Source organism: Triticum urartu, chromosome 2 (genome assembly GCF_003073215.2).
Source record: "Triticum urartu cultivar G1812 chromosome 2, Tu2.1, whole genome shotgun sequence".
NCBI lineage: Eukaryota > Viridiplantae > Streptophyta > Magnoliopsida > Poales > Poaceae > Triticum > Triticum urartu.
In genome coordinates this window covers 307,906,743-307,917,620 of record NC_053023.1, presented here as the reverse complement: position 1 = coordinate 307,917,620, position 10,878 = coordinate 307,906,743, and positions in this window count along the sequence as shown.

The following is a 10,878-nucleotide window of genomic DNA, read 5'->3' as shown; positions in this document are numbered from 1 at the left end:
TATAATTTTTTATTGTTCCATGTTGTCATATTATCATTGTTGGATGTTTTATATTCATATTATAGCAACTTTATATCATTTTTTGGGACTAATCTATTGACATAGTGCAAAGTGTGAGTTGTTGTTTTTTGCTTTGTTTTTTACTTCGCAGAATATCCGTATCAAACGGAGTCCAAATGCAGCGAAACTTTTTGGAGATTTTTTGGGACCATAAGACAACTTGGGAACCAACGAAGTGGACGAGGGACGGCCCGTGGGGCCCACAACCCACGAGGGCACGCCAGAGGCCCCGGGCGCGCCCTGATGGGTGGTGGGACCCACAGAGCTCCATTCCATTGCCTCTTAGCTCTATAAATACCCGAATATTCCAGAAACCCTAAGGGAGCGATCGAAACACAATTACAGTTGCCGCAAGTTCCAGAACCACGAGATCCAATCTGGAGCCCTATTTCGGCACTCTGCCGGATGGGAACACAATCACGGAGGGGTTTATCATCCTCATCGGTGCTCCTCCGATAATGCGTGAGTAGTTCTCCATAGACCTATGGGTCCATAGGAACTAGCTAGGTGGCTTCTTCTCTCTTTTTGATTCTTAAGACAATGCTCTCCTCGACGTTCTTGGAAATCTATTTGATGTGATGACTTTTTGAGGTGTGTTTGTTGGGATATGGTGAATTGCAAGTTTATGATCATATCTATCTATGAATATTATTTGAGTCTTCTTTGATCTCTTATATGCATGATTTTTATAGCCTCGTATTTCTTCTTTGAATCTTTGGTTCAATGAGGCCAACTAGATAGATTTTTCTGCAATGGGAAGAGGTGCTTTGTGATGGGTTCGATCTTGCGGTGTCCTCACCCAATGACAGAAGGGGTAGAGAGGCACACATGTATCTTTGCTATTAAGGATAAAAAGATGACGTCTATTCCTACAAGGATAGATCTTGTCTACATCATGTCATCGTTCTTATTGCATTACTCCGTTTCTCCATGAAATTAATACACTAGATGCATGATGGATAGCGGTCGATGTGTGGAGTAATAGTACTAGATGCAGGCAGGAGTCGGTCTACTAATCTTGGATGTGATGCCTATATACTTGATCATCGCCTTGGATGTCATCATAATTATTTGCTCTTCTATCAATTTCCCAACAGTAATTTGTTTCCCACTGTATGCTATTCCGCCAAAGCTGCGATCTGCACCGCGCCAATACGCCGGCGCCGCGATTCGTCGAGGGGATGCACGGAAATCCTCTCACTCCCATAGTACGCTCTTGTAAACTGTCGCCCTCCATCCACGTCGCCACCGCTGGCGACATTCTTGTGGAGTCGCACGTCGGTCAGCTTCTCCCACAGTACGCGCATTCTAGACTTACACCTCATGCATGTCGGAGTAGCGTTGAATGTTAGCTAATAGATGTTGTTAATCTCACCGCTTGTCAAAATAGTTTACAGTCGATATGCTCTACTTAAGAAGCTTCCTTGCCCTGTTCTGCACTCAATTTGCTTTGCTAAGATGGCATGCCATGCCCGATTAGTTGCTAAAATATCCTGCCATATATTAGGACCATGTATGTATTGTGAAGTAGATTGCCATGGTCTATTAGCCAGTCTATTAGGTGAAATAGCTCGACATCTTTTTACACTCAATCTTTGTTGTTGAGATGGCCTTTAATGTCCGTGTGCTCGGCCTCATTGATTGCTGAAATAGCCTGCCATAATTTAGCACTCAATCTATTTGTTGAATTAGCTTTACATATATTTCGTCAATTTAGATATGCTTGTGCAAATATCTTGCCTTAGCTTTAGACATCGACCTAGGTATTTTTTTAGACTTTATAAAGAACATATATTTTTTCCTATAATATCTAGTAGAAGAACTAATTTGTATGTCTAGCAGATGGACAAGACTTGGATAACTTCGGCTCGAATATTCTCCCTTCATATATCGAGGGTGTTGAAAACTTCATGAACTTTATCAGAGCTGAATACGGTGGTTCGAAATCAGATGTGCACTGCTCGTGTAGTAGTTGTATGAATTCAGTTTCAAGAACCCGGTCAACTATGCAAAATCATCTACACTTGTATGGGATGTCGGTCACATATACTAGGTGGGTTTATCATGGTGAAGCTGTGAACGTCAATGTTACTGACTATGTGGAAGTAGTAGATCCCCATATTGATTTGCCTGATGCTCAGGAGGAAGAGGAGGAGGAGCAGGAGGAGGTGGCGTCATAGCCAACGATTTTGACCAACATTAAAACAATGCTACAAAATGCTCGCACATTTCGAGAACTTGCACAAGAAAAATGGTGGGCCCGCATGTTGGAACAATGCAACGTGGCAGTCACCGTAGGAAATAAGATGTCAGTATTCTCAACTATGGTCACCTTTCTTCAGGTGAAGACATCTAAGAGGATGACCAAGAAATCATTCGATGCGATGTTGGCTACTTTCTGCAAATCTTACCCAGATGCGTCTGAGCTGCCACACACCGACAATAAAATGAAGAATTTCCTCCGTGCAGTTGGAATTGGATATAATATGATCCGTGTTTGTGAGCATAATTGTGTTCTATTCTAGAAGGATTATGCCAAGATGGAAAGACGGCGATGCTGTGAAGAGTTTCCTCATAAGGTTCTGAGACATTTTCCAACTATACCAAGATTGCAGAGGTTGTTTCATGATGCTCAAACAAGAGAGGATGTATTATGGCATTCTAGGAACCAGGAGTATAGAGATTGGAATGTAATGAGCCATCCATCTCACGGTAGTGATTGGACAAGCTTTAATCTCAAACACAAAAATTTTGTTGCTGAGCCAAGAAACATTAGACTTAGCATAGCTATAGATGGATTCAACCCATTTGGCCACCAGAGTGCCACATATAGCATGTGGCTAGTGCTTGTTATCCCTTGTAATATGCCACCAAATGTCTGCACCAAAGAATCAAACTACATGATGACCTTGCTTATCCCAGGTCCAGAAGGTCATGGAAAGGATTTTGATTTATTCATGGAGCCTCTTGTGGAGGAACTTGAAAAGCTATGGAGGGGTGTTCTCACTCGAGACCTATATAGTAGTCCACCAGCTGATTTCTTTCTGCGTGCTGTTATAATTTGGTGCATCCATGATTATCCGTCTTTGGGCACTATGTCAGGGCGAACAACACATGGTTACAATACATGTGTTCATTGTGACAAGAATCCGTTGTCATACCCAATACTTAGCAAGATCTGTTACATTGGACACCGTCGTTTCCTTACCAAGGACAAGTCATGTCCTGACAAATACCGAAGACCTGTGTTTGATGTAGCTCATGAAAACCGTGATGCGCCAAAGAGGCTCACCAACGATGAGTTGTAGGAGGAATTACACAAGGTCAGGCATATTACACAAAGAAACCATCCTGATAATGGTAGCGGTAAAAGGAAGCATGGCAGGGCATAAGAGAAATTATTGTTTACCTGCAGGTCCACTTTGTGAGACTTGGAGTATTGGAAAGATTTGGATCTGCAGCATAATCTTGATGTTAGGTACATCAAGAAAAATATATGTGATAGCATTATCGGCACACTTCTTAATATTTAAGGCAAGACAAAAGATACCTTAAAATCTAGGATTGGACACACCAGTGTATCACATTCGATTTGTAGGTGAAAGCCGATGGTGAATCATGGGATATGGCACCAACTGTGTACGTCTTGGACAAGCAAACAAGAAAAGAATTCGGCTAGGTCATGTCACGTGTGAGATTCCCACATGGATTTGCTACCAACCCTAATAGGAGAGTCAGTGCAGATGGAACCAAGGTATAAGGGTTGAAAACTTATGACTGTCATGTCCTACTTCAAAGGGTTTTACCTGTTCTTCTTAGAGGATTGGGCCACCCTGACTTACACAAGCAGTTGCAGGGTTGGGACAATTCTTCGGGGAACTCTGTAGTGGAAATATCAGGATAGATGTTGTGAAGCGTCTTGAAGACAAGATACCAACTATCCTATGCGACCTTGAGAAGATATATCCTCCAGCCTTCTTTGATCTGATGATGTATTTGGCTGTTCATCTACCTGATGAGGCACTACTAAGAGGTCCAGTACTATTGAAAGGCGGCTAGGCACTTTCAAGGGCTATGTTAGAAACAGCTATAGACCTCGGGGTTCCATTGCAAAGGCCTACATTGTTATAGAAGTGTTGACATTATGCTCAAAATACATTGAAACAACCGATCAGCTTAGCAAAAAGGTGGGTTGAAACAATCCTGAGCTCAGTGTTTTTGATTGTTCTATCGTGTAATAGGGAAGAGTCGAAAAGATAAAAAAAACCTAAAGATTTGGACAAAATGGTTTGGTATGTGTCGAATAACTATCCTGAGATTCTATGTTATGTCGAGTAAGTGCTACGTACTACAGCTTATACATAGTAATCTACTAAACTTGAAGCACATTCTTATATATTTAGATGTTTGATGCGATCACTATGTTCTACAGTATCTACGAAGAGGAGTTACTGGCGCAAAATCCAAGAAACATTGACAAACTGGTTAGGGCAGGATTTGTGAAATGGTTGAAGAGTCGTGCAAGCTTTTGAATTACACTGTCAATTCTTTTAATATATCAAGTACATAAGATGATCAGTCTGTCTATTTTCTAACCATAGGTTAAGAAGATATGGGAGGATGGTCATGCAGTTAAATGCCCTTTACGCACTAGCAATGGGTCCTGATACTCGGGTAAGATATTATGAATCTTGCGTTGTTGGACATGTGCACTACAACACCCTTGCACGCGACAAAGGTAGGAAGACACAAAACAGTGTCGTTATGAGCATGAATACGCACAAGAAAGTGACAACTAAAATGTATGCTAACATGACAGACATTGTTTAGTTGCAGTATATCTCGAGTTTCAAGGTTCATCGATGTGTGGTTCTGTTTTGCTGTCGTTGGTATAACCAGTTTTCCAGGATCGTAAAACCCAAGGCTGATGATTATTTCAAATCCATCAATGTCAAGGTGGTGTACCACACCGATGAGCCTTATATTTTAGCAAATCAAGCAACACAGATATTTTTCTTGGAAGACACATTTGCATGAATGAAGAATGGAGAGTATAACAAAAGTTTGAGCAGAGGAATTCGTTTAATAAAATTGCACAACAAGATGATGCTTACATGTAACGCCCCGTGACCGATGTGCCAGGTGTCGTGCAGTTATTCGCTGTTGTTGCTTTGTCATTGCTTGTGTGTCATGCATTGCATATCATGTCATCATGTGCATTTCATTTGCATACATGTTCGTCTCATGCATCCGAGCATTTTCCCCGTTGTCCATTTTGCAATCCGGCGCTCCTTTCTCCTCCGGTGGTCATTTCTACCTTCTTCTCATGTGTGGGGATTAAACATTTCCGGATTGGACCGAGACTTGTCATGCGGCCTTGGTTTACTACCGGTAGACCGCCTGTCAAGTTTCGTACCATTTGGACTTCGTTTGATCCTCCAACAGTTAACCGAGGGACCGGAAAGGCCTCGTGTGTGTTGCAGCCCAACACCCTTCCAATTTGGCCCAAGACCCACCTAAACCTCTTCCATCATCTCGGTCGTTCGATCACGATCGCGTGGCCACAAACTCCACCTCATTTGGACTATCCTAGCTCCCTCTACCTATATATATGTGTCTCCCTTCGAAATCTCGCGCAGATCAAACCCTAGTCCCGCTCCTCGCGCCGCCGGACAAAATTTCCACCGCGCCCGGACATGTCCGGCCACGCCCTCCACCTCACCCGGGCCAATCGGCGGCCGCCACGTCGGCTCCGCCGCCCCTCTCCTCCTCTCACGACGCGCCACTTGGCACCGTCGCCTCCCACCACCGCGCGGCTCGCGGAGCCCAGATCGGGCCCGCGCGAGCCCGCGCCGCCGCCGTTGTCCGCCCATCCGGCCCGCGCCTCACCGCGCTGGAGCACCGCGCCGCCCACGCCGGAGCGCTGTGCCGCCGCCTCTCAACCCCGCCGCCCGGCCTCGTGCGCCTCCCGCCGGCCGCCTGCGCCGCCGCCCCGCCGATGCGCCGCCCCGCGCCTTCGCCCCGGCCGCCGCACTTCTCGCCGCTCCCCGCCGCCGACCATCGTCGGTGACCGCGCCGCGCGCCGCCCCCTCTTCACCGGAATCTCCACGCCGCCCTACTCCGGCCCCGGTCGCCGCCATGCCCCGCGGAAGCTCCGCCGCGCCTCGCCGGAGAGTGCCTCGCCTCGCCGGAGCCCGTCCCGGCCGGATCCGGATCGGGACGAGATCCACCGGTCCCCGATCCAAACACCTCGTCCCCGTTCCGTACCGCTCCGTCCCGCTCCACCTCGTCCCGGTTTGACTTTTTCCGGAGGTATAATTTTCACTAAGTCCCGAGAATCCCAGATCCAAGTGCTCATGTTCGTGGCCTCGTAACTTTGCATCCGTAGCTCCGATTCATGCATATAGCATATCAAAATGTTCACCTCAGAGAGTACATCATTTCATTCCACTGCATCATTTTAATTTGAGTTCATCTTGATGCCCGAAATGCTGTTATAAGAGGGCTACTTGAGATAATTGTCAGATCTGCTACTCCGTTTAGCTTTTTGTCATTTTTGCCATGATTATTGTGTGCATGATGTGCCCTGATGCTCTACATATGTTTTGTTAAGGGTTTTGCCATCTTTCCAGAGGTGCAACCCATGTATTTTTGTGATGTGTGTGGTGACTAGCACAAGCTTGCAAAGTGGTGCACTTGTTAATTCTGTTTTCAGGGACTTAGCAATTCCACTAAGTCCTTGATCTGTTTATCTGATGATGCCATATGTTCATGTTGTTTCCTAGTGATCCGTGCCTCATGGATGATTTGGCCGTAGCTCAGTGCTAGACTTTTGTTAAGCATCTTGAATGGATCCCTGCCATGTATTTTTTTGTCATGTTTGAGTGCCGTGGCATGCTCATCTTGTTGCATTTAGATGGCTACTTGATGTATATCGCAGACCGGTGTCATATTTGAATTGCTTGCCATTTCCAAACCGTAACTCCGATTCCGGTGATCTTTATATCGTTTTCAAGCGATTTCGTCTCTCCTTTCCAGTGGCACACTTGGATTTCCATGTTGAGGCCAGGTTGATGCATTCCTTGTCAAATCATGCATATGCATCGCATACCGCATCCCGCATATCATCCCATGTTCATGTGTTGGTTGTTTATTATGTTGTGTGCTTCTTTCCGGTGTTTGCATCTTCGGGTTGGTTTCGGTAACGTCGCGTTTGTGAGGACCCGCTCGTCTACGTCCGTTTGTCTTCTTCATGGCCGTGTTCTTCTTCCTTGCGGGATTTCAGGCAAGATGATCATACCCTTGAAATCACTACTATCTTTGCTTGCTTAGTTGCTCGCTCTTTTGCTATGCCTATGCTGCGATACCTACCACTTGCTTATCATGCCTTCCATATTGTCCAACCAAGCCTCTAACCCACCTTGTCCTAGCAAACCGTTGATTGGCTATGTTACCGCTTTGCTCAGCCCCTCTTATAGCGTTGTTAGTTGCAGGTGAAGATTGAAGTTTGTTTCCTTGTTGGAACATGGAGATGTTGTTCCTTGATGGAACATGTTTACTTGTTGGGATATCACAATATATCTTATTTAATTAATGCATCTATATACTTGGTAAAGGGTGGAAGGCTCGGCCTTATGCCTGGTGTTGTGTTCCACTCTTGCCGCCCTAGTTTCCGTCATATCGGTGTTATGTTCCCGGATTTTGCGTTCCTTACGCGGTTGGGCTATAATGGGAACCCCTTGACAGTTCGCCTTAAGTAAAGCTCTTCCAGCAATGCCCAACATTGGTTTTACCATTTGCCACCTAGCCTTTTCTTTCCCTTGGGTCGGCCAGCCCAAGGGTCATCTTATTTTACCCCCCCCCCCCGGGCCAATGCTCCTCTGAGTGTTGGTCCACCTGTCAGCTACCGGTGGCCACCAGGGGCAACTCTGGGCTGGCCTACCCGTACCTAAGACAATCTGAGTGTGCCCTGAGAAAGAGATATGTGCAGCTCCTATTGGGATTTGTCAGCACATTCGGGCGGTGTTGCTGGTTTAGTCTTACCCTGTCGAAATGTCTTGTTGTACCGGGATACTGAGTCTGATCGGAAGGTCTCAGGTGGAGGTCTATTCCTTTGTTGACTGTGAGAGCTTGTGATGGGCTAAGTTGGGACACCCCTGCAGGGATTTGAACTTTCGAAAGCCGTGCCTGCGGTTATGGGCAGATGGGAATTTGTTAACGTCCGGTTGTAGAAAACCTGAAGTTGACCTTAATTAAAATGAATCAACCGTGTGTGTAACCGTGATGGTCTCTTTCCGGCGGAGTCCGGGAAGCGAACACGGTTGTTGGAGTTATGCTTGACGTAGGTCGCTATAGGATCACTTCGTGATCATACTTTTATCGACCATGCTTTGCCTTCTCTTCTCGCTCTCATTTGCGTATGTTAGCCACCATATATGCTAGTCGCTTGCTGCAGCTCCACCTCATACCTTTACCTTACCCATAAGCTTAAATAGTCTTGATCGCGAGGGTGTGAGATTGCTGAGTCCCTGTGGCTCACAGATATTTCCAAAACCAGCTTGCATGTGCCGATGAGTCCGTGCAGATGACGCAACCAAGTTCAGGAGGAGCTCGATGAAGATCTTGTCCTTTGTGTTGTCTTCTTTCTAGTTGATCAGTAGTGGAGCCCAGTTGGGGTCGATCGGGGACCTTTGTCGCATTTGGGGTTCTTCTTTTATTTTGGTTCCGTAGTCGGACCTTGATTGTATTTGGATGATGTAATGCTTTATTCATGTATTGTGTGAAGTGGCGATTGTAAGCCAACTATGTACCTCTTTCCCTTATTATATTACATGGGTTTTGTGAAGATTACCTCACTTGCGACATATGCCTTCAATGCGATTATGCCTCTAAGTCGTGCCTCGACACGTGGGAGATATAGTGGCATCGAGGGCGTTACAAGTTGGTATCAGAGCCTTCCCCGACTTTAGGAGCCCCATTGCTTGATCGTTTTAGCGGCCGAGTTGTGTCTAGAAAAATGTTTTGAGTCATTTAGGAATTATATATCAGAGATTTTAGGAATTCTTTTTACTTCCCAGTCTCCTCATCGCTCTGGTAAGGCATCCTGACGTAGAGTTTTGACTCTTCTCTTCTCAAATTTCACAAAAAAAAATTAGGATCACGCTATGTGAATTGTGTTTGCTATGACGACTGAAACCTGATGAAGTTGTTGTTTAGTATTTTGTTGTGAGAACATCACTTATTATGTATGATAATTTGTGTTTGGTGATTGTATGATGACTAAAATATGATGACATTGTTGTTTAGTAGTACTCATATTTGGCTACAAAACTTGTATTTGATGATATAGTTTGATGTTGGACTGCATTTTACTCTACATCTTCCAATGGGAACAAAGCTGACCTGACAGGGCCTCTCCTAATTTATTTATTTATTAGCAAAAGGGGATAGTCCATGATTTCTGTTAATAGAAATTATTAGATGTTCACCAACACTATGCCCAGCCTGCTAAATAGGTTTCATTCATTACGGATTTTAGCAAAGTGATCATGTCATAGCCACTAAATACATCACGAGTGTTACATACACTGCAAATAAAGAGACTATCATCCTACAGAGCACAATGATCTTGCCCATTATATTCACAAGCTCTTTCATCTCCTCATTGCTGTCAAGGACGTTCAGAAGTTGTTGCTTGGCCATGATCAGATGAACTGCATCTTTAACCTTCTTCTTTGCATCTTCCTCTTCTGTTGTTCCTTTGGTTACTTGTCCAACACCCCAACCTGCTGGTATTGGGATTCCTCGGCTAACCAAATAATCAGTGTAGTTTCATTCCCCCACATCAGCAACTTCCTAGAAATACAAATCTCAAGCATCTTCCCTTTTCTGCACGAATCAAATTGGAAGATCATCAACCAAACTATTAAAAAATCAGTAACTAAAAGCAGGTGAACAATTTAACCACATTATTACCCCACGATTTGGGCATTTGTAGAAGACTTGGTTAGGGTTGATGATTTTAGTTGAAACGCGACGGATGACTCTGTGTGGTTTGCAGCAGTGGCACCACACCAACGATAGTGGGGTGCGATGAGCAACTGGTTGCAGTGAGTGTGTGTCGATGGGGGTGTGATGAGACCCACAGATGGTGGTACGGGTGGAAACGTCGCGGACATCTGGTTGTTGCTGGATTGCCTACTGAAGAGCAGGTGGATGAGCCAGTGGACATGGTTGCTGCGGCTGGAGCTTCTGATGCTAGGCAGAGTAACTAGAGAAGAGGAGAAGTGAACGTTGGATATGTTAGTTTCATTATTTGCACAGTAGCATATCACTATATATAGTCTATGTTTGGAGTCGAACTAGTTACAGGAGCACGTCTCTCTTTTTTCTAAAAGTCGGCAACGTCTCTTTACTGGTACACTAGCTTGTTCTATACGCCTTCACAGGTCTTTCATTTTTGGGAATGTTATCTTGCCAATGTTCCCTGGGAGGAGGATGGCAAACGAATGCATTCTCCTGGCAGTTTTAGTTGCGACGCAAGATCAAATGATGGAAGTTTCGAGAGTGTTATCTAGCGAATGAGCCTAATTTTTTTTCTTTTCTTGCAAAAAAAGTATGCTACATGGTGTCAGCTTAGTCAACAAATGAGTGTACCAACCTTGACCGTTGGATTGACATTCAACGTTTGTCATGTTTCTTCAGTCTCTTCTTCCTCCAGTTACCAAAGCCAAACCAGCGCCAGCGGGACCGCCTGCTCCCGCCTCCCATGGCTGGTTGTGCTGCCACGCACGCATCGCTTCCACATCACACCATAAA